This window comes from Elephas maximus, chromosome 8, assembly GCF_024166365.1.
Source record: "Elephas maximus indicus isolate mEleMax1 chromosome 8, mEleMax1 primary haplotype, whole genome shotgun sequence".
Classification (NCBI taxonomy): Eukaryota; Metazoa; Chordata; class Mammalia; order Proboscidea; family Elephantidae; genus Elephas; species Elephas maximus.
In genome coordinates this window covers 55,117,449-55,141,812 of record NC_064826.1, presented here as the reverse complement: position 1 = coordinate 55,141,812, position 24,364 = coordinate 55,117,449, and the positions used below count along the sequence as shown (strand labels likewise).

At 36.4% G+C, this 24,364-nt stretch overlaps 1 protein-coding gene and 1 pseudogene across 1 annotated transcript in view; both read left to right on the top strand.

Moving 5' to 3' along the window:
- SEMA3D (semaphorin 3D) overlaps window positions 1-24,364 on the top strand; it is a 278,459-nt gene that overhangs the window by 5,674 nt on the left and 248,421 nt on the right. The window lies entirely within an intron of this gene.
- LOC126081794 (mitochondrial import inner membrane translocase subunit TIM14-like) lies at window positions 4,106-4,690 on the top strand (annotated as a pseudogene).

Here is a 24,364-nt window from a genome sequence, read left to right as displayed (position 1 = left end):
TCATGAACCAGGACATCTTTAACCAGCTTGTGAACCTTAAAATTTACTGTTTGTTTATTCTTTGGCAAAACTCAATAAGCTACAAATATCAACCCCTCTCCTCTCCAGAAACCATGTATAAAAGAAGCCAAGACTGAAGTGACCCTAGCATTCCTAGACATCTCTGAGTCCATTTGAATCTGAATCTGTTTCCTCATACTTACCACATCATGCTTTTACAGATGTGGTGTCTTCTGCTTCAGGTATTAGAAATGATTTACTGTATCTCTCTTGTTTCTTTTGTAGGCTATTTAACTTAATTATTCTAACATTTTATATTTTAAGACTGGTAATTTATAGTGTATTCTGTTTTCATTAAGAAATCATGAGGAAAATGGTAAATCTTACTATATATTTTTTCTAGTTAAATAGAATTAAGCATCACTAAATGGGACTGTTGCTACTAAGAAGAAAGTAAATAAAATTAGCAAAAAAAAAATTTAATTATCAGGTATCTCAAAAGATACATAGTACCATTACATTTACAGAAAATAAATAAGGTAATATGAGCCAAATCAACAACAACAATAGATATATGAAGGTGACACTATTGATTTACCATCAGATAAATATCTAACTTGTTTTTTGTATATTAATTAATTATAGATTTTACTCGGTCTCCTTTTTAGTCAATCTTTTGCTTATCTTATATAGCTTTGAAGGATTATGGTGTCGTATTTGGTCCACAAATAAGCCTATCTTACTGGGAGCAAAATAACTGAATTAAACATGTATATTTTTAAGTATGGCATATTGCATGGCAGAAATTAGACTAATAAAATTGCTAAGTAGAGATATTGCCTGGACCTCTCTTAGTAAAGATACAGGAAATTGTGTAATCCATACATTTATTATCTGCATGTATGAACTACTTGAAAACTGTCCAAGTTAAAAAAAAAAAAGTGCTCCTTTAAGTTGCTTAAATTTTCTCCCTGAAGCCTTATTTTACATATTGTATAGATAGCTGGACCCATGCATAATGCTGTCATAATCTCAAATAATTTTGAATAATCTGGTTTTCTTTGATGGGATAAATAAAAGCAGGGCTAGGTTTTTACACCCTCATATATTTTTAGATTTTTAAAATTTTTATTGTAAAGGCCAGTTCATATATATTAAACTCAGACATACTGGAGTTTTATTATTTTTTGTTGTTGTTGTTTTCAGACAAGTATTTGCTGGGCATATCTGAAGTGCTTGCTTTATGGAAGAGAGAAGTGTTTTCTAAGGTGAAAGATAATTTCTTAGACTATTGTCATGGATTGAATTGTGTTCCCCCAAAACATGTGTCAACTTGGCCAGGCCATTATTCCCGTTATTGTGTGGTTGTCCTCCATTTTGTGCTTTGATGTAATTTTCCTATGTGTTGTAAATCCTAATATCTGCCTGTGGTTAATGAGGTAAGTTTAAAATAGAAAAAAAAATATTAAAGAGGAATAGGCTGGTTGTAACACCATTACTCAGATCACATCCTTGATCACATGTAAGGAGAGTTTCCCTGGGGTGTGGCTTGCATACTTCTTATCTTACAAGAGATAAAAGGAGAGAGAAGCAAGCAGAGAGATAGGGACCTCCTCATGCCACCAAGAAAGAAGCGCTAGGATCCAAGCTTTGGACCCAGAGTCCTTGTGCTGAGAAGCTCCTAGACCAAGGCAAGATTGATGGCAAGGACTTTCCCCAAAAAGTGGTGGAGAGAAAAGCCCTTCCTTGGGAACTGGGACCCTGAATTCGGAGTTCTAGCCTCCTAGACTGAAAGAATAAACTTCCGTTTGTTAAAGCCATCCATTTGTGGTATTTCTGTTATAGCATTGCTAGATAACTAAGATGACTATTATAAAATAACCTTAGACATATTATTTGAGAAACTCCCAATTTTGAGAAAGTACACTTCATTTCAAAGATGGATATTCAGAACTCTCAGAATTATTAGTTTACCTGTTTACTAATATTGGGTCCATAGACATTGATCCTAATTTGAATTCAAAAGCAGGTACAAATTTTTTGTAGATATTTTATTTTTATAGTAAATATTTTCATTACAGATTAAGTGCATGCTCATTATTGAAAAACTAGAAAATGTGTATAAACACAGAGAAAAGAACTATCAGTAAAAATTTATCCATAAATTTACTACGTAAAAAGATATATGTTCATTCTTGGCTTAGTTGTGATCTTTATTTTAAAGGTAAAATTTTTATTTGACACCTACCACCTAGATCTTGATTTCTAATATCAATCTCTATTAAAAGGAACCAGGGCTCACTGGAGAAATGCTGATTGTTGGACTGGCATAGGAAATATGCAAAATGAGCCTGGAGCATCTTGCAGTTCCAAAAACGCAAGGAAGAGGTCAAGATACACACACACACACACACACACACACACACGCACTCACAGTGACAGGGATATGTCGGGGGACACAACTAAACAAAATGTCTCCAGAAGACCAAAGCTAGAATACTTTGAGCAACAAGATAAAGCAGCATTGGATTAATATCAAAAAACCAAAACCGTTGCCATTGAGTTGCAACCCCATGGGACTGAGTAGAACTCCCCATAGGGTTTCCAAGGCTGTAAATCTTTATGGAGCAAACCACCACTCTTTCTCCTGTGAAGCAGCTGGTGGGTTTGAACATCTGACCTTTTGGCTAGCAGCCTAATGCTTAACCTCTGAGCCACCATGACTCTTCTAGTAACACTGTATGTAAAATAAATATCCATTAGTATGTACTGAAATAAATGAATGAGTAAATAAATTCATAAATGATAGAGAAGAGACGTATCTCCTATGAAGAAGAAATTCAAATAATTTATGTAAATACTCCTCCTTCAAGGAAGGGGAATGTAACTCTATTCCTCAGATGTGACTTCCTTCCAAGAGTACAGCAGTATGGAAAAGGGGGAGGAAATAATAACTTTACACTGGAACAACCTTGCAAACAATACCTCAAGATTTCAGGTGATAAAGGTCAACAGCAATATTCATAAATCATGTTGAGAGATAATCTGTAGCTTTGATATAATGGGATGAAAACGGCATTTTGTCTGTGTGATCCTCCTTTCAAAACCCAGAATCAGTCTTAAAAAGCAAAAAACAAACCCATTGCCGTCGAGTCAATTCTGATTCAGTCTTACCACAAGGGGAAAAAAACCCCCACAAATTCTATTAGAAGGGAATTCTACAAAATACCTGACCAGTACTTAAATCTGTCAGGATCATCAAAACCAAGGAAAGTCTGAGAAACTGTCACAGCAAAGAGAATCCTAAGGAGACCTGATGAGTAAACATAATGTGATATCCTAGATGGGATCCTGGAACAGAAAAAGGGGAGCTTTTTATTGTGTCTTCTTCACCCCGGTAGTGAAGGAGAGATTCCTGCCTTGGGATTATGGAGATGACTGAACACAAGACACCTGAAACTGGACAGATGAGATCAGCAGCAGTTTTTTAATCACAAATACTCACAGCCTGAGGAAGAACACTGTGCACACGGGGCCGTACAAGGGATGCACTTGGGAACAGACTGAACAACCGGAAGTTGTGGGAGGCAGGATTTGTAGTATCAACAGGGTGGGTGACCCCTGGTTCCAATGGGAGGGTGTGATTGGCTTTTTGAATAATTCCGTGACTGGCAACGAAATGAAATCACTACTCAGTGCTAAGTACAGAAGGTTGTTTGACTAGGGGACCTTATTCATGAGAGAAGAATAGGAAGGGTAACTTGAAGCTAGGCCATTTGAGACCCTCTCTTTTTTTTTTTTTTTCCTATTTCACTAGCTGTTGAGGCAGCACATAATATTGGGCCTCAGTTTTAGCCCTCATACCACAGGATATTAGGTAAAAAAACTAAGGAAATATGAATAAACCATGGACATCAGTTAATATTAATGTGTCAATATTGGCTCATTATAACAAATGGATCATATAAATGTAAGATGTTAATAATAGGGAAAGCTAAGTGTGGAGCATTTGAGAACCCTTTTGTACTATCTCTTCAATGTTTTAGTAAATATAAAACTGTTCTAAAAACAAAGTATTTTTAAAAATTATTTATTTTATAGGGACACTTGGGGTCAGTGGCCAAAGCCTCTGGGTTGAGAACCAATGTACTCCTGTTGAAAGCAGGGGAGACAAACTAGCCACCATGGCCAGTAGAGTAGTAGCAGTTGGACTGACATTGCTAATGTGGGATTTTCATACCAGTATGTTTTGCAAGGAAACCCTGGTGGCATAATGATTAAGAGCTACGGCTGCTAATCAAAAGGCTGGCAGTTCGAATCCATCAGGCACTCCTTGGAAACTCTGTGGAGCAGTTCTGCTCTGTCCTATAGGGTCGCTATGAGTCAGAATCGATTTGATGGCAACAGGTACGGGTATGTTTTGCAAAGCATGGAGCGTGTGGAGCCTCAGCTTTTCAAAGTCTACCAAAATCTGCCTTCAGTGGTGGCTATTACAGAGGTGGTTTTGAATCCAAAATGCAAAACAAGAAGCAACATTAATACTGGGCATTAGCCCTACTGCCAATAAAGGAAAAATCAGAGATGCTCATCAACATATTATGCTCTTAAGTCACCCAAAGGAGGGTCTCTTTATATAGCAGTCAAAATCAATGAAGCTGAAGATTTACTAAAAGGTCAAGCTAAAAAATGAAGTAAATGTATAATGAATTTTTAGTCCATATTAGTTCATGTATGTGAGTACCAACTTTTTATGATAAATGCCTCAAAGCTTAAAGGAAAGTTGTATTCAAAAGCACATAGATTCACTATAGTGAGAAAGTCTATAAAAGGTGAATCATTCCCTGGTGAGCAAGGTTAATGTCTTCCAAATGAATGCCTGCTTTATTTTTATAGTTCTAGGTTATCACCCTTCTGCCATTAGTTTTGATACCAAATATCAGATTTTATCATAATGAACAAATATTGTGAATTAGCTATTCTCTTAATTACTTATTTTTAAAAATAAAAAAGAATATGTGAATTACAGGTAGTCTCTGACTTATGACAGGGTTCTGTTCCAATGACTCCTTCATAAGTCGTTTCTGACATAAATCAAATAACTTTTTTTTTTTAGTTTTCATTATTATTGCCTCTTATGATCAGTATCTTTATAAATCCCATCTTAATTTGTCTTTGGGGGTTGGAAACGTTATATATAAACTTACAGATATAATGACATCAGCAAATTAAGTGTCACAATATTGTATGACGTACACACTACTAATGATGAGATGTACCAAAAAAAAAAAAAAAAGTATGGTCATAAGTATGGTTCCTCATAACTCAAATGCATCGTTAAGTCGGGGACTAAAGAATCCAGGTTACCATTATAATAGGCTCTGATGCAAAGAAAGCTATGTATTAGTCATGTGTTCTAAATCAATCTTAAATATTAAAATAGAAAAGCAAATCTTTTTTCTACTCTGCCTGTGCTATTTATTGATATTGACAAGATCCATTATCAATGCCAGATGTCTTCAGTTCTACAGACTGATTATGCTTCCAAAATTCTTGCCAAATCGACTAGATGACTACTTATTCGTTTTTTCTCTTCTTTGAATCTCAGGGATATTTTGTACATTAAATATTTTAAAGACTGTTTCCCATCAAATGTCATATTTGTCATACACATATCACTTCTATTTTGAAAACTAAAATTATACCTAGGAGACCTCTACCTGTACTCCTTCCACCCAAGGGGAAAAAAAAGAGAAAAAACTCTAAGAAGCTGAGACTTACCTGTGTTCCAGTCCAAGCGGAGTGGGCAGGAAATGTCAGCTGCCATCTCCCCTTCTACCTATTAATTATATATGACTCTTTATTAACCTCCAAAATGTCAGTGCTCTCTCTCTCTATATATATATATATAAAAAAAATATATATATGTAAAAATATCACTTCACACCTTGCTCTTTCTCTTCCTTGTATTCAAAATTGCTGTATTATTTTTTAATTATGTTTTACTGTCTTTTCGTGAGCTCCCTTTACAGTTAGACCAAAGGCCCTGTCATTTTACCTTTACTATCTAAGCTTTTGTACAATGTCTTAGTTGGAAACCCTGGTGGCATAGTGGTTAAGTGCTACGGCTGCTAACCACCAAAGGGCCGGGAGTTCAAATCCGCCAGGTGCTCCTTGGAAACTATGGGACAGTTCTACTCTGTCCTATAGGGTCACTATGAGTTGGAATCGACTCGACGGCCCTGGGTTTAATGTCTTAGTTGTTATCTCATATTGATAATTATTTAATAATTACCTGGCTCTATGCTTTAGAGTTAACTGAAGTTTCCGCTGAGTTTGTGTTCTGCTGTGGCAATTGCCAAAAAATTTAGGCATGCATTTTTACTCTTTCTGTTTTTAGTTTGCATGAGTCATAGCACAAAAACACATTTCAAGATATTCTTTGGGAAAAGTCATGTAACCTAATCCTAGAATGTGTGATTAAAGGGTCTTTTTTTTTGTTGATACCCCACTGAATTTCCTAAAACACTGAAAGTGTCTGAAAAAGACTCAGATAAATTATGACTAATATGCTCTGAGCTCTCATTGGAATCTTAGATTCATGGTTTCCATTTTTGTTACACAAGAGAAACTAGAAAAATGGAAAAAAATAGAGATTCTGCCTATGATAATTTAACTTAATCAAAAAGAGGAATGAAGCAATATAATATTCTGACTAAAAACTTAAAAAATGTGTGCCTAGTTTCCTTAATAGAAATATGTGCAATTCGTATTTTAGCATAGACTTTCACCTCATCTCCCTCTTTTCTGCTTTCTGTCAATATATTTTTCAAGTAGTTGATGGCTTATAAACAATTATAACTAGGAATATAGTTTCTTAGAGTTGCTATAACAGAATACCACAAGTATATGGCTTTAAGGAACAAAAGTTATTTTCTCACAATTTAGGAGGCTAGAAGTCCAAATTCAGGGCACCAGCTCTAGGGGAAGGCTTTTGGTCTCTGAAGGCTCTGGGGGAAGGTCCTTGTCCCTTTTCAGCTGCTGTTCCCCGGTTCCTTGGCGATCTTCACGTGAAGTGGAGTCCGCCTTCCTCCATTTGTGCAATCTTGCTTTCTTGCCTAGTCTGCTCTTTTTATATCTCAAAAGTGATTGGCTTAAAACACACCCAAAGGAGGATGAGAATGATGGTTGCACAACGGGAAGAATGTAATCAATCAATGTCACTAAATCGTCCGTGTAGAAACTGTGGAATCTGTGGATGCTTTGCCGTGTGTATTCTCAACAGCAACAAAATAAATAAAATTTAGAAAAAAAAAACCCACACCCTACACCTATATGACCTCATTAACATAACAAAGAAGCCACTATTCCCAAATGGGATAACATCCACAGGTGTAGGAATCAGGATTTATAACACATATTTTGGGGGGACACACTTCAATCAATAACAGATACTATTTTAAAAAAAAAATCCTTTGTAAATGAAAATAACCACCTCAAATCTTACCCATTTTCAGGGTAAATTATTCATATCAGAGGACTAACTCTTTAAATATTAGTGCAATTGCATACTTATGAATTTTATCCCAAGCATTTTTGCAGATTTAAAATTTACTCTTTGGCCACGCTAACTTCTATCTTATCACTTTATGTATTTCCATATCATAATCTAATTAGTGTGATATATTAGCAGGTTGGTAAAAGGTAGCGTGGCCAGATTCTTTGGTCTGCAGATGTATTTGCATGATGAAATGGCTTAAGATAAGTTATTTGCACTTTTAAGGCGGGAAGTTAATACACATCAAGAAATTGGATCGGCTTTGAAGTTAAGACTTTTATCACCTGTAAAGTAGCTGTTCAAAAGCATTTATACTGAATTTACAGATAATAAATGTTCCCTTTCTTTGGCTTGCTTCGCATTTTGCAGAACCGTGGGGATTGTTGTCTTAGACTTCACTGTGATGAAGTTTGGCAGAGAGCACTCATTGTTCAGGTTTTAAAAAGGGCAAGTTTTTGGCAGGAATCAACTGCATAGAAAAGGAATGCTGTGCTTACACATGTGCACTCAATAAACCTTCAGAGAGCCTGGGCCCAGATATTACAAGATTCCTCACCCCGCCCTACGCTCAGCCTATGGATATTGATTGTTTAGAATCCTTCTTTTGTTATGTCACTATCACACAGCTCTTTTCATGTTTCCGAAAATGGTACTTTGGATTCATATTTCAAAAGCTATTAGTGCACAGTGATTAGACTTTCATATCCTGTGCACTTTCACTCAAAGTTTATTAAAAAATAACAGTTGTATTCAGATTTGCTATTTTTTTTTTTAGTATCTAACATTCATATATTGTCATCTCAATGAGGACCAACACTCGTTGTTTTCTAGATTTGTAGCCCTTGGTTATTTCTGATAATCAGAAATGAAGCTTTGAAGTTTCCCTTTTTCCTATTATGTACAAACTGCATCGAAAAGTATGTGTGCTTTAACTAGATAATGTGTTAGGAAGAGCAAAGCCAAAAATTTATAAATTCCCCAAATCAATAAACAGAACAAACCAGTGCCAGTCACATGGGCCTACAGTTCTCACAGGGCTTTGGCTTCACTAATTTGTCTTTCCAGTTGGAGTCATTTTATGTCTTCCTTTTTTTATTGCCCACACCTCTCCTGGCCTCCGGTTCCTGCTGCCACTGCCCCCTCACCCCCTCATATATCCACTAAATCTTTCCTGGAAAAGTACTTTTCACTCAAATCCTGACTACCTGTCCCTACCAGAATAGAATTTCTTATTCCAGTCCCTAATAACTTTTCCTTCCCTCTTACTCTGTGCCACGCCACAAGACTAAGTTCCTCAAGAATAAAGATAAATCATTGTTACCTAGACATTTTTGTCTGTATTCCTTGCATTTCACCAAGTCTTATACATAATAGAACTACAATCTCTCTTACTTAAATTGAAATGAATTTATTCAGAAAACCTATGTGTTTTCCTCTGGTTACTTCTTTGGATCTGTAATTCCTTCACACAAAAGTTATTTCACACATAATATTCCTCATATATTCATGTTGCAGTTGATGCCATCCTATCTCTAATTCCTCATTCATCTTTTCTTTAAATTGAAGAAATATATATTCAGAGCCTAATGTGTGCTGGGCATTATGAGAGTGATGAAACACAGATGAAAAGTCACAGCTGCTGCTGTGAAGTAAACTCTATATATATATATATATATATATATCTTCGTCATCATCGTAGATCAAATCAAATATCCTTATTATTTCAAAATTCAAAGAAACAACAGGTTCTATTCTTAGCCTTGGTCTTTTCTCTCTACAGCCTTTTCCTTAATTATGTCATCTTTTTGTTTAACTCCTGCTTTTACCTACATGTAGATTATGCCCAGAATATTATCTCCAACTCTTATTTCTTTTTTGTGCCCCGGTTATTCCACCTCACCATTACAAGCCCCAGCTCATCACCTGGGTATTAGTCCGGGTTGCTCTATACTTTATTTATAAAGGAGGTCATTCACTTTGTTAACGGAAAGTCCCAGAGCCTTTGAGTAGGAGAGCTTTGAACTGAGGCTTTATAGTGTGGGTGAGAATGTTGTACAGTGGTTAAAACTATGGCCTATGAAAGCAGACAGCCTGGGTTCAGATCCCAGCTGTTATTTCTTAGTGGTGTGATTCAGACAAGTTACTCAACCTTTTTTACCTATTAGTTTCCTATCTGTTAATTGGGAATTTATGAAAGTACTGGCCTCCTAGGGTTATTTTGAAAAATGAGTTAATAAGGAAAATAGAACACTGTATGACAGATTATAAGAAGTGTGTGTTATCTTTTTGGGTTTTTTGGACTTACACAGATGATGTGTATTTCACATAGGTCAGATTTCCACTTCATCTGTACCCACACTGTTCTATTGCCACCTTATTCTTTATCTGCTGAGTTCCATCATTCAAAGAACAGTTCATGGACGATCTTCTTCAGGTATATTTCCAGATAAGAGAATGATATATTAGGATTGACTGTTAACACCTCTCTCTTTTCCACAGAAATGCATTTATTTAAAGAGAGATAATTTTGAGGCATGCGGCAACAAATCATGTCATAGTACCTGAGGGGAGAAGTCAGGGCAGAGGAATCCCTCAGTACCACTTGTCACAGAAGCAACAGCCAATTATAGAAGCTAAACAGAAAGTAAAAAAGTCCTTGTTGTTGTTGTGCGCCCTATTGCTTAGCATTGTACTGTTCTTCTAGTTATCTACTACTGGATTTGTAACAGTGCCCATTTTCTTGCTACGATGCTCCATCTGGAATAAGCAATGCAGATTTGTTCAACAGCCTCTCTCTACCATATTTTTGTTTGTTTGTTTTAACTCAATTCTTAGATATTTCTTTAGCTCTTCGTCTTGAGCCTCTTGTCATACTGATCCCCACAGCTTACTTCCCTGTGACCACTGCCTGTGCCCCTTCTACTAGGTGTTGCTCATAGGACCTCTCATTAAATGCTGTCCGTATTCTTCAGTTTCAGAATATTCTATCGTAGTCCTCCTTTAGAAAGTAGGAAAGAGAAACAAAGTGACCTAATTCATTGTCCACCCACTTGAGGGTATAGACATTGGCCCTGCAACATTCTTCTGTAGTACATTCTCACGCCCAGGGACTAGAACTGTTTTAGACAGCACACTAGTCCTGAGCTTCCCCTGCTTTGCCTGTCTAGCCATGAGGAAGCACTAGATCTTTACTCCCTAAACTTTGGGCTTTAAAGGACCTTGTAGGAAAGTGCATTTCAGCACTTCTGAATTTCAGTTGCCTAATTTAAGGGAAACTAAGCCCTTATCTCTCAAGGAGAAAGTTTGTGAAGAATACAGAGATAAATGAGTGAATTCTGCATTTGGGTGTAAGAAATCTAATGTTCAAAGAGATTCATTGTCCCATCTACTTGGCAGTTTTCTGGAATATAACTAAATAGAACCACCAAGTATGTTAATAAATGACACTTTCCAGAAATTCAACTTAAAAAGGTCACTTCAGCTTCTGAGCAAGTGGAAGTGAAACTGAATAAATGTTCCGGTTATTTTATGGGAAAATACTTTTCTAGTGCTTTTCTCAGTATTGTTACAGATTAGTCTGTTACCAGAATTTTCTTTTTTGATTATGGGTGTTCATCCATATATTCTATATTAATAATAACTTATTAACCCCATCTCAAAGAAAGTGAAATGTTTTAGAGATACAATAAATAGGACTTTCTTAAAATATTTTCTAAATAATCATAAAGCCTATCAGTATACAATATGCACCCTAGGGCGATTAAATATTTTATGGTTGCAAAAATGATTCTATTATTTTATCGTGTGCACAGGGAAAAAAATATATATGTTGTTGTGTGCCATAGCAACCCCATGTAACAGTAAAACAGGCTCATAAGACTTTCCAGGCTATAATCTTTATGGGAGCAGACCACTAGGCCTTTCTCCTGTGGTGCTGCTGGGTAGGTTCAAACCCCTGACCTTTTTCAGTTAGCAGCTGAGCGCTTAACCATCGTGGAGCCCTGGTGGCACAGTGATTAAGAATTTGGCTGCGGACCAAAAAGGTCAGCAGTTTGAATCCACTAGCTGCTCCTTAGAAACTCTATGGGGCAGTTCAGCTCTGTCCTATAGGGTCGCTATGAGTATAAACCGACTCGATGGCAAGGGATTTAGTTTATATACGTTTCTGTGGAGCTCTGGTGGTGCGGTGGTTAAAAGCTCAGCTGCTAACCAAAAAGTCGGTAGTTTGAATCCACCAGCTGCTACTTGGAAACTTTATGGGCAGTTCTGGTCTGTCTTATGGGGTCACTATAAGTCGAAATCAACTCAATGGCAATGGGTTTGATTTTTTATATACCCATAGGTATCTATTTAGCTACCTAACTACCTTTCACACGTGACATTTTCTATGCCATGAGTTTTAAAGGAAACTTTATTAGAGTAAATCAAGAGAAAGAAATAATTTTAAACATAAACCCAAGAATTGGTTTGGTTTAAGGTGCAGTTTAGTTTTGTATTCTGTTGTGTTTGTTTTTTGTAAATCTACTCATTCCTTCTGGATTTTAGTTTTTTGGGTTTTTTTTTAGTGAATGACTATTTGTAAATATGCTGGTTTGCCTCTTGGTGGGATTTTAACTAAATGAGATACTTCATATTGTTTCTCAGCGTTTTTAGGGGCAAGCTTTCTTTTTCAAATGAATACTTGTAGATTGTCATTCATGAGGACCAGCCAGCCTGGTACTGTGTTTTCCAGATAGTTCCAGGGTCACTAAAAGAAGGTGATTTGAATCAGGATGACAATTTTTGTTCCAGGTCCTCGGACCAGGACTAAAGGCACTGTAAGGAAGGTGGGATAATCCTGGAGCTATCATTCATGTTGTAATGTTGGGGGACCTCTAACCCCTGGTTTGTCTCTGACTGCCCCTCCTCTGTCACTGGTTCCTCTCTATCCTTCTCCCACTAAATGTACTTTGTCCATGGTTCTTTTCTTTCTACAGACTTTCCTCACTGATCCACTCACTTTCCTAATTCTTTGTAAATGAAAATTACACATAAATTATTAACCCTTTCTTATCTCCTTTCTGGTCTTGATCATTTTGCCACATGTTTTTCAGGCAAGCCCTGGTTTAGGACAATTGATCGTCCAATTAAAAAGAAGTTTAAGTTTTTATTATGATCTCATCATGTGCTTTTTTCTATTGTGTTCATGATTTTGTGTACATAAGTGTTTATACTATATTGTGGTGGAAAGAAAGGGAACTTTGGAGTTATAACCACAATTTTTCTGTGTATTATTTGGGAAAATTTGGGAAGTTACTTAACTCTCTAAGCCTTGGTACACTCATGTATTGAAATAGGGTTTATGACAGTATTTCATGCAAAACATTTGTGAGCATTAATTGAGAAATTATAAATAAAGACTCTATTTCAGTGCCTGGCATCACTGATATTTAAGAAATCAACATCAGTAGTTTTATTTATCCTTGCCAGTATATATCAAACTTCTCCTACTGATTGCCAAGGTCCTGAAAGACATGGTACAGAATTTAGATATAATTCCATTGGCAGTGGAGCACCGTTGAAAGTTTTTTAACCATGAAGTAACCCAAGAATTAGTGATTTAGGAAGATGAACGTAGCAATTATTTTCCAGGAGACCAATTAAGAGAGTATTTTCATAGGTGTAATTGCTGTTGTTAGGTGCCATTGAGTCCGTTCCAACTCTTAGAGATGCTATGTACAACAGAATGAAACACTTCTGGGTCCTGCATCACCTTCACAATTGTTGTTATGCTTAAACCCATTGTTGTGGTCACTGTGTCAATCCATCTCGTTGAGGCTCTTCCTTTTTTTTGGCTGACCCTCTACTTTACCAAACACGATGTCCTTCTCCAGGGACTGATCCCTCCTGATAACTTGTCCAAAGTGTGTGAGATATAACCTGGTTATCCTTGCTTCTAAGGAGCATCCTTGTTGTACTTCTTCCAAGACAGATTTGTTCATTCTTTTGGCAGTTCATGGTATATTCAGTATTCTTTGCAATACCACAATTCAAAGGCATCAGTTCTTCTTTGGTCTTCCTTATTCATTGTCCAACTTTAGCATGCATATGAGGGAATTGAAAGCACCATGGCTTGGGTCAGATGCATACCTAGGTATAATAAGGCCTGGGTTAAATATTAGAGATAGGTACTAGGGAATTTATCAAAATATCAGACTTTGTTATTTATATGGTTCGTAATTTTGCAAAAAAAAAAAAAATGTATTCAAAGCCTTATTATTATAATGGAAACTGCACTCAGCCTGACTTAGAACCGTTTTATATTCTCCTCAGAATGTATGTGTTAACCTTCAGATTTCTTCGCGGGTGTTACACGTTTTGAAATGAAGGTATATTGTTTCCAAAATTTACATTAGAACACACTTTTTCACTCTTTACAATACAATATGGTACATTCTATTTCCCTAACAAGAGTATAAATTCATTAGGAAGGAGAACTATGTCTACATCTTGTAATAATTCTCCTTGGCACCTAGGATAACAATGCTTGTTGAATCATAATAGCAGATTAAAAAAAAGAAAATCAAAATAGGGTTGGGAGAGCTGAAAATAAGATCCAGAGTCATATATAAACCGAACCCATTGCCATCAAGTCAATTCCGACTCATAGCGACCCTACAGGAAAGAGTAGAACTGCCCCATAGAGTTTCCAAGGAGCACCTGGTGGATTCAAACTGCCAACCTTTTGGTTAGCAGCCATAGCACTTAACCACTACATCACTAGGGTTTCCTGAGTCATATATAGGATCAAAAAAATATTATTTTCTTTTAATAAATAATGAAGTAGATATTTCAGCTTTTTTTTTTTCAGTTTTATTTGAAAGAATCAGGGAGTCTTAGAACTATTCTCTCTCATCAAAGATAGCTAAACTAAGTCTCTTAGGTGACAGTAGGTATTTAATTAAAAATACAAAGTATTATGTGCTTTTATAACCTTACGTACCATAAGCTATTATCTCTGAAAATGTTCTAAGTACTCTGTTTTGCCTCCTTACTGTCAACTTATGTTGGCCTTAGGTTATCTGCATTCAAAAGAATGTTTAGAGTGAAAAATACTATGTGAAAGTAGCAGACAATTTGTTGGTACTGAAAAACCAGTATTTCTAAGGTTCAGTTTTATGGTATAAAAAAAAATGCTGAATTTGTTCATATTCCATACAAAATTTTCAAATGTCTCCAGTCATATGTGTTTTGTTAAAACTTGTTTGACAGAACTATTGCCTGAGGGTCTCTGTTTATTTGTTTTTCTTAATTCCAGCCTTGGAAGTAATCAGAGTGAAGCCTGATAAATTATCAGTTTCAGAATAAAAAAAATCAGTATCAGAATATCTATTTGGAAATTCCCCTAATTAAGAAAAAATAGTAATAAAACATTTTTTGTGTAATCTTTCTTATACACTCGTGGTATTTCAAAACAAAAAGCAACTTGATGGAATATCTAGTTGTATTTCCATATTTTACAGACAAGAATGAGCATAATCTAATGTGAATTCCCTCTCTCTCTCCCTTCTCCCTCTTCTACCTCTTCCTCCTGTTTTCCTCTCTCTCTTCCTTAAACATGAGAGAACATTTTCTATATTCCAGGACCAGTGCTAAGTGTTCAGAAAAATTTATGATCTGTGTCTATGAGATACTATGTGCAAATACTATGTGCACAAAACTGCAATTGTAATTCAAGTCTCTTCACTCCTAAAATTGTAAACATACTGCTTCTTACTGATGTCAAAAAGTGCTTTAGAAAAGAGATATTGTGTGTTCTACCAAACTGTTGACACTTCTTCTAAGGCAAGGTGAAGATTACTAGTAACACAACGATGATGATTCCTGGAAGTACAAAAATAATTTTTTTGTCCAACACCCCCAAGAATTCTAGTCTGCTGTTCACCAATATCTACAGAGCTGCCCTTGATATAGTCTCTATCTAGATACTTTTCCTTATAAGGAAAAATAACTTTAGATAGATAGATAGATACACATACACATATATATGTATTTATATACACCTAAGTTTTTTTTTTTTTTAAGTAAGTAGAGGGTCAGCAAAAAAGAAGACCTTCAACAAGATCGATTGATACAGTGGCTGCATCAGTGGGCTCAAGCATAGCAACAGCTATAAGAATGGCACAGGACCAGGCAGTGTTTCATTCTGTTGCACATATAGGGTCGCTTTGAGTTGGAATTGACTCGATGGCACCTGACAACAACAACATATATCCATATGTGTATACTATAGAATTAACATGTTACCTGATAGACGTAAAATAGTAATTAAGTTTTGGAAAGCTATTGGCTTTTTTTTTTTTTTTTTGATAGGAGAAGAGTCAAAGCACTGGGGAAAAGAGAAAAATCCTATTGTCTTGTGTAAATCAGTTTTTATAACGACAGGAAATAATGCAAAAGCACAAGCTGACGTGTACTCTCAAGTTATAACACTCATCACATGAAATCACCTGTTTCCTAGTTTGTGCCCTTGCTTATAATGTAGGTTTTATGAGGACAGGAATATGTCTATGTTGATCACCCTTGTATCACTATAAGGCCAATAAATACATGACAAGTGCTCAAAAGGAACTGTTAAATAAATTAGTGATCCTTTTTTTTTTTTTGTATAGGGAAAATATTTGTGAAGTATACTTTACGGTTCTCTCACCACCTTAGGACATTCAGGAAGATTCAGGCAACCTGGAAAATGTGAAGTCTTTGATTTGCTGTCTTTTTCTGATTTGAGTTTACCTCTGACCTACTTTGCAGTTATCCATCAATTTTAGGGTCACTTCATCGTTCAGAAAACCTAATCCAGGGATAGGTTTGCTTCAAGGGCAATTTGCGCGCATCCGTGTTCTATAACTCATTGACAGTCGTTCGGTTCTTTTAAAATAAAAATAGATTGTACTTCAATACAGTTAAAAGTTATTAAGTAGTATTTGCTGTTAATTATTCCTTGAATGACTTGTTCTGAGTATCCTATAGAAAGGATGAAGCTCTTCTGAGGTTGATGTTTGACTGCACTCCCTCTCCCTGCAAAAAAGCTAAGTAATGGATGGATTATATGGGCAGATATAGTCCTTTTCCACATATGTGTTTTATTTTCATAAGAACCCCAGGTTGATTCATGTACTTCTGCAATTAGACTATGGTAAGACATGTACAAATTACTGCCACACCATTCAGTTATAGTGTAGACTTCAGTTCAAAATAAATGTCCTCATCAAAAATATTCATGTTAACAGTACAGAATGCAGCTACTGACATTTGTTTATACCTTTTTGTCTCTTCCAGGTATAAAGACTTATCTAAAAATTTGCCACTTTCTGTTTTTCATCTGGGTGTGAACAAAGAAAAAGAGATAACATTTTCACACAATCTCATGGTTTCTTGATGTGGTCACCTTTAATAATAGAAACCAAAAGAAACATTTCCCAATGTATTCATCACAATTGTATCAGGAAGCAGATGTGCAGTTTTATTTTTCTTTTAAATCATGTATTTATTTATTGCACTACATCTTTCAGTTGTGAGTATTTTCCTGTAGAGGGAAATTCCATCCTTCCTGGAATAATAATTTCCCAAGTTTTATACTTTTTTTTTTTTTTGGACTGGCAATTTGATACAAAAATACACTCTCCCTTACATGTATTGGTCTTTTGATTCTATTTCTGAACAGGTAGACTTTGGGGACTTACAACGCCTCCCAAGGATGTTTCGATAATATTATAAAAATAGATGAAGGCAATTTTAGGAAAAAAAAAAAAAAAAGCACATTCATACTAAGAGATAAACAAGTGAATTTCCAACAATAGGATGAGCTGCCCAGAAAAAGATATCATCCAAAGGTGACAATGTATAATAATGTTACTCTCTTACTAAACTGTCCATTCTTCTAGCCCTCTCATTCCTTTTCTTCCTTCCTGCTGAAATGATTTCTGTCTCTATCAGGACATCTTCAACCTTTGGCTCTCTTCCATATTTCCAGAGGCTCTTGGCTTCGCTTTGCACATTTCCATCTAAGACTTACAGATTAGAAATTTCAAACACTTCAGCCTATCATATCATCAGGATTATTATACTATCTCGTCTCCTGACTTTTTGATGTAGGTGACGTAGTTTCCTTCATAATGATGCATAATCTGGTTTTGGCTTTATGATTTCCAGATGGACTTCTGTTCGCCTTTATCTCATGAAACACCTGCTGTTTCACCAGCCACCCTGCTGGTGGATATTTCTCTAAGCTCACTCATTTGTGTTGGTATCAGGACATTGTTTCAGCCAGTTTTTCACAAATTTGGTAATTTACATTCACACTTACAATGCTTATATCATTCAGACAGTGGTTCTAATCAGGAAATTTTCTATTTTAAGTAGTTTTGGCCACTATCAAGTATGCCATCCTGTACAAAACCTCCAATTCATGTTTCCTTATCCATCTTTATGTTCTTCCAGACCTTCAAACACAAAATGTCTAATGTAAAACAGAGTAGTAGTCATTATTTTGTATGTTTGTTTAATGACTTTCTTAACTTCTTGTTATTTCTCTTCTCACCATTCAACTAGTAACTCAAATTTTACACATCAGCCTTTTCTGACTGTGGGCCTGGTTAGCCTAGGTTTCCATCTTGACTCTGTCATTTGCCAGCTTGTATCCTTGGACAACTTATTTTTTTTGTCTATTCCTCAGTTTCAACATCTATAAAATGAGGTAACAAGAATATTTAATTCATAGGTTATTGTGGAGATGAAATGAGTTAATACGTGTACACATCTTAGGATAATCTCTGATCCTTAGTAAGCCCTGAATAAATGTTAGCTACTATGTTTATACATGTTTTATTACACCTCAACATAAAGAAAATAAAAATCCTCACAGCTGGACCAATAAGCAATATCATGTTAAGTGAAGAAAACACTGAAGTTGTCAAGGATTTCATTTAATTGGGTCCACAATCAATGCCCATGAAAACAGTAGTCAAGAAATCAAATGATGTATCACACTGGGCATGTCCACTGCAAAATGCCTCTTTGAAGTATTAGAAAGCAAAGATATCACTTTGAGGACTAAGGGTATGCCTGACCTAAGTCATGGTATTTTCAATCACCTCATATGCATGTGATGAAAACTGTGGTGGTGTAGTGGCTAAGTGCAACGGCTGCTAACCAAAAGAATGGCAGTTTAAATCCACCAGGTACACCTTGGAAGCCCTATGGGGCAGTTCTACTCTGTCCTATAAGGTCGCTATGAGTCAGAATCGACTCAAAGTCAATGGGTTTGGTTTTTTTGGTTATATGCACATGAAAGCTGTACAATGAATAAGGAAGACTGAAGAGGAATTGATGACTTTGAATCACGGTGTTGGTGAAGAATATTGAATGTATCATAGGCTGCCAGAAGAACAAACAAATCTATCCTGGAAGAAGTACAGCCAGAATGCTCCTTGGAAGAAAGAATGGCGAGACTTCATCTTAAATACTTTGGACATACTATCAGGAGGGGCCAGCACCTGGAGAAGGATATCATACTTAATAGAGTGTCAGCAAAGAAGAGGAAGACCCTCAATGAGATGGGTTGACACAGTGGATGCAACAATGTGAGGATGGTGCAGGGCTGGGCAGTGTTTCATTTTGTTGTACACAGGATCATTATGAGTTAGATGCAACTCAAAGGCACATAACAACAGCAACACTATTTTTATCACCTTCCTTTGCTTCTTAAATTCTTATTTCAGGCTAATTGAGCAAGTTTTCTTAAATTTTTCTTCCTTTCTATTCTCACTGCCAACACTATGATTCAAACCTTCATGATCTTTTGCCTGAACTATTTTAATATCCTCCTAACTCATGCTCTTGTTCTCATTTAATCATAAGTCCTAACCAACTTAGAATGTTGCATTCCAGAAAATTTATCTTGTTAAGAACACTGCATTAGACAAATCCCAAGCCTCATAGAAAAATATATAATTTGAGGAAAAATAAAAATGACATTAAATATGTGTGTGTGAGTGTGTGTGTGTGTGTGTGTGTGTGTGTGTGTGAAATCCCATAGTAAACAGAAGTGGAAACAACCTCATTATAAGCAAATTAGATATGGGTATTAAACCTGCTCATGTTGTTAACCATCTTCTTGGCACCCTTATTTGTTAATTAGGAAAGTGCTGAAACATATAATATTCTAAGGCGTATATTTATATAGTTTTATAATAAGAAAACCATATGTACTTTTAAAGTTTGTGGATCACTTATATGTATGTAATATATAATTAATTTTATTGTACATAATATACTTTATTATTAAAATATATATGTAATTTTTGCACCTTTAGAAAATGTTTCTATAAGAACATGGCCTTAGTAAAGGGTTATCAGGAAGTTTAAGACGTATATATATTTTTACCTCATCTTCTCTCCCTAAATAGAGACCTCTCACACCAAACACCTCCTCCTATTTTATATGGGAGGGTCAGGAATAATTGATGCCTTTCTTTTTTTAAAAGAAATGACCTGAAATGGATTTAAAGAAATGAATCATGGATTTAAAAAAAAATGGTACACGTATGTATCTAGTTACTTAGAAATCACAGGTGGCAAAACCATTACGGATGGGGCATGATTTTCTCCAGTGCTGCTGTTTGCTATCCACTCCCCACTCCAAGTGATGGCAGAACGCAGTGTAAACTCTTTAGCTTGGCATAATTGGGCTCTGCTCTAACTGTCCGGCTTAGACCATGCTTATTTATCTTAGACACACAAAACTGTTACATCAGCTCCTTTCTCTTTGGATCCCTAATGTATCTTTTGAAATAATACCCACTTTCAAATCCTAGTATCCCTATGAAATTTTCTTTGATTCAACTCCACCCTCCTCCCATCTCAATGAAAAAGTAATGTGTTTTCTTTTTACTATTCCATTCGTATTTTGTATCTCTTGTATAGCACTTACATTTGCCTAAATTACAGCTTTTTGTATACATGTTTTACTTCTCTAAGTAGCTTATCTTCTTTAGTAAAGGGCCATATTTTATTTACCCTCTATAAACAAAGCACAATGGGGTCAGATCTTACACAGACTCTAGGTTCTAAAGTCAATATTTAAAGTTAAAATTGCATCTAAAATCATCCTGAAAAGTCCCTAAAGTAATACCTAAACTGTACTACACAGCATTTACGCACCATATTAGGGGCTCACATTCAGGCTTTCAAGGCTCTCAAGTCACTGTTTTTTTCACTTCAGCACCAGATGAAGTAATTGTCTTGTATTTGGAGGCTGTATTGTGTGAAAAAATCCATGCATCTTTAAACATGAAAATCAAATGCACCCTGGTGAGATGCCCAGACTATGAGAGCTGAGAGTGACTAAAGGAATTTCTTTTTCTCAAAATTATTTTTAAAATCTAGTTGGTCCAAAATCCAATGGTTTTTATGAAATTTGGTTTCCATAGATCACAAAGGTTTTCTGTATATATATATATATATATATACATAGAGAGAGAGAGAGAGAGAAACAAAGAGGAGGAAACAGAGAGAGAGGAAGAGGTAGGAGGCAGGTTTGGGTAAAAATGTTGTTAGGTGCTGTCCAGTCGGCTCCAACTCATAGCAACCCTATGTACAATGGAATGAAACACTCCCGGTCCTGCACCGTCCTCACAATTGTTGTTATGCTTAAGCCTGTTGTTGCATCCACTGTGTCAACTTTCTCCTTGAGGACCATCTACTTTACCAAGCATGATGACCTTCTTCAGGTCCTCCCTAATAGCATGTCCAAAGTATGTGAGACAAGTCTCACCATCCTTGCTTCTAAGGAGCGTTCTGGCTGTACTTCTTCCAAAAATATACTAATTTAAATAACTAAATTCAAGCAACATTTGATACAAAAGGAGTCCTGATGCCACAGTGGTTAAGAGCTATGACTGCTAACCAAAAGGTCACCAGCCTCTCCTTGGAAACTCTATGGAGCAGTTCTACTGTGTCATGTAGGGTTGCTATGAGTCAGAATTGACTCAACGGCAATGAGTTTTTTATAATTTAATAGCTCATTTCAAGTGGTGGCTTTGACATAGCAGCACAGTTAGAAATGTGGAATTTTGCTCAGATCGTTAAGTTAGGTGCCATCGGGTCTGTTCTGACTCATAGCAACACTACGTACAACAGAAAGAAACAGTGCCTGGTCGTGCACCATCCTCACAATCATTGCTATGCTTGAGCCCATTGTTGCAGCCACTGTGTCAATCCATCTCCCTGAGGGTCGTCTTCTTCACAGATCCTTTATTTTACCAAGCACGATGTCCTTTTCCAGGGACTGATCCCTCCTGATAACACGTCCAAATTACATGAGACAAAGTCTCACCATTCTCCCGTCTAAGGAGCATTCTTTCTGTGCTTCTTCATAGACTTGCATTAAAATTCATGGTGTGCTAATTGACTGACTGTATGACCTGAAGCACTAGTCTGACTTCTCTGAGCATCAGTTTCATCACAAGCTAACTGGGGTTTAAAATAATATCTACCCATAGGAGACTGAAATAAGTTGTATGGGGTAAGGACTTTGTAAGTGCTCAAAAAGTCAGATATTGTTGTTCCCTTTACAAAATAAGCGTTTCAAACTGGGGCGAAAAATTCAGGCTTCCTTGTTAGAATGGGAGTCTTTCACTGTTACTCAATTCAATTTACGTTTGGAAGATTGGCAGGTATTGCTCTCCTCCCCACCCCCCCCCCCACACTTTTTTTGTAAGGGCATTCAGACATGAAATGCTTGATTATTTACCTGAGTCGGGATTGAAACACTTGGCCGGTTGATGGCATTCTGGGAGTGAGAAGGGCTCCTCTCTGAATGATGGAAGCTGGGTTTCTGAATCTGGTCTTTCAGAAATAAGGGGTTTCTTTAACCATTTTCCATGAATTTAAGTTTTTCATAGTAAATTTCCTTGGATCAGATAAATTTTAAGTAATATCTCTCAATCTTTTCACTACTTCTTTTAAAGGCAGCTCTAATAATCTTAATCTCACTCTTCTTATGTCCTCTCCTCTGGGCACTTGATTCTTTCTTTTCTGAATTATTTTCCTATCATGCTTACTATTTTTACAGCCTCTCCCTTGTCCCCCTCCCAAGGCTCCTTTTCTGATTTTTCGAATTTTATAAATGCCTTCATGAGTTTTTGAAAATTTAGCTAACCTTTTACTGTTCATCCCATGCCATACACTGTGCTCTCTGCTTTACAAGAATTTTCTTTCTGAATTCTCATGATAATATAGGGCAGTGGGTAATATTATTTTCTACTTTTCACCCTTGAGGAAACTGAGTCACAGTGAGATTAAATAACTTGCTCAAGTTCAGTCCTATTAAGTGGTAAATATGGTACATGGCCATTGTTGTTGTTACGTGCTGTTGAGTCAGTTCCAACTCATAGTGACCCTATGTACAACCAAACGAAACACTGCCTCATCTTGGGCCATCCTCACAATGGACATTATGCTTGAGTTCATTGTTGCAGCCACTGTGTCAATCCATCTCATTGAGAATCTTCCTCTCTTTCACTGACGCTCTAATTTACCAAGCATGATGTCCTTCTCCAGGGACTGGTCCCTTCTGATAACATATCCAGAGAATGTAAGACAAAGTCTTGCCATTCTTGCCTCTGAGGAGCATTCTGGCTATACTTCTTCCAAGACAGATTTGTTCGTTCTTTTGGCAGTCCATGGTGTATTCACTATTCTTCGCCAACACCATAATTCAAAGGCATCAATTCTTCTTTGGTCTTCCCTATTCATATGCCAGCTTTTGCATGCATATGAGGCAATTGAAAACACATAGCCTGGGTCAGAGCCCCCTTAGTCCTTAAAGTGACATCTTTGATTTTTTAACACTTTAAAGAGGTCTCTTGCAGCAGATTTTCCAAAACAAATATGTCATTTCATTTCTTGACTACTGCTTCTGTGGGCAGGGATTGTGGATTCAAGTAAGATGAAATCTATGGCTTCAGTCTTTTTCTCTGTTTATCATGATGTAGTTTACTGGTCCAGTTGTGAGGATTTTTGTTTTCTTTATGTTGAGGTGTAATACATACCGAAGACTACAGTCTTTGATCATCTTTAAGTGCTTCAAGCCCTCTTCACTTTCAGCAAGCAAGGTTGTGTCATCTGCATACCTCAGTTTGTTAATAAGTCTTCCTCTAATCCTGATGCCCTTGTTCTTCATATAGTCCAATTTCTGGGATTATTTGCTCAGCATACAAATTGAATACGTATGGTAAAAAGGATACAACACTGACATACACCTTTCCTGTCTTTAAGCCATGCAGAATCCCCTTGTTCTGTCCAAACAACTGCCTCTTGGTCTATGTACAGGTTCCTCGTGAGCACAGTTAAATGTTTAGGAATTCCCATTCTTTGCAATGTTATCCATAATTTGTCATGATCCAAATAGTTGAATGCCTTTGCATAGTCAATGAAACACAGGTAAACATCTTTCTGGTATTCTTTGCTTTCAGCCAGGATCCATCGACATGAGAAATGATATTCTTGGTTCCATGTCCCCATCTGAATCCAGCTTGAATTTCTGGCAGTTCCCTGTCAATGTACTGCTATAATTGCCTTTGAATGATCTTCAGCAGAATTTTACTTGCGTGTGATATTAATGATATTATTTGATAATTTCCACATTCTGTTGAATCAACTTTCTTTGGAATAGACATAAATACAAATCTCTTCCAGTCGGTTGGCCAGGTAGCTGTCTTCTAAATTTCTTGGCATAGATGAGTGAGACTTCCAGTGCTGCATCTGTTT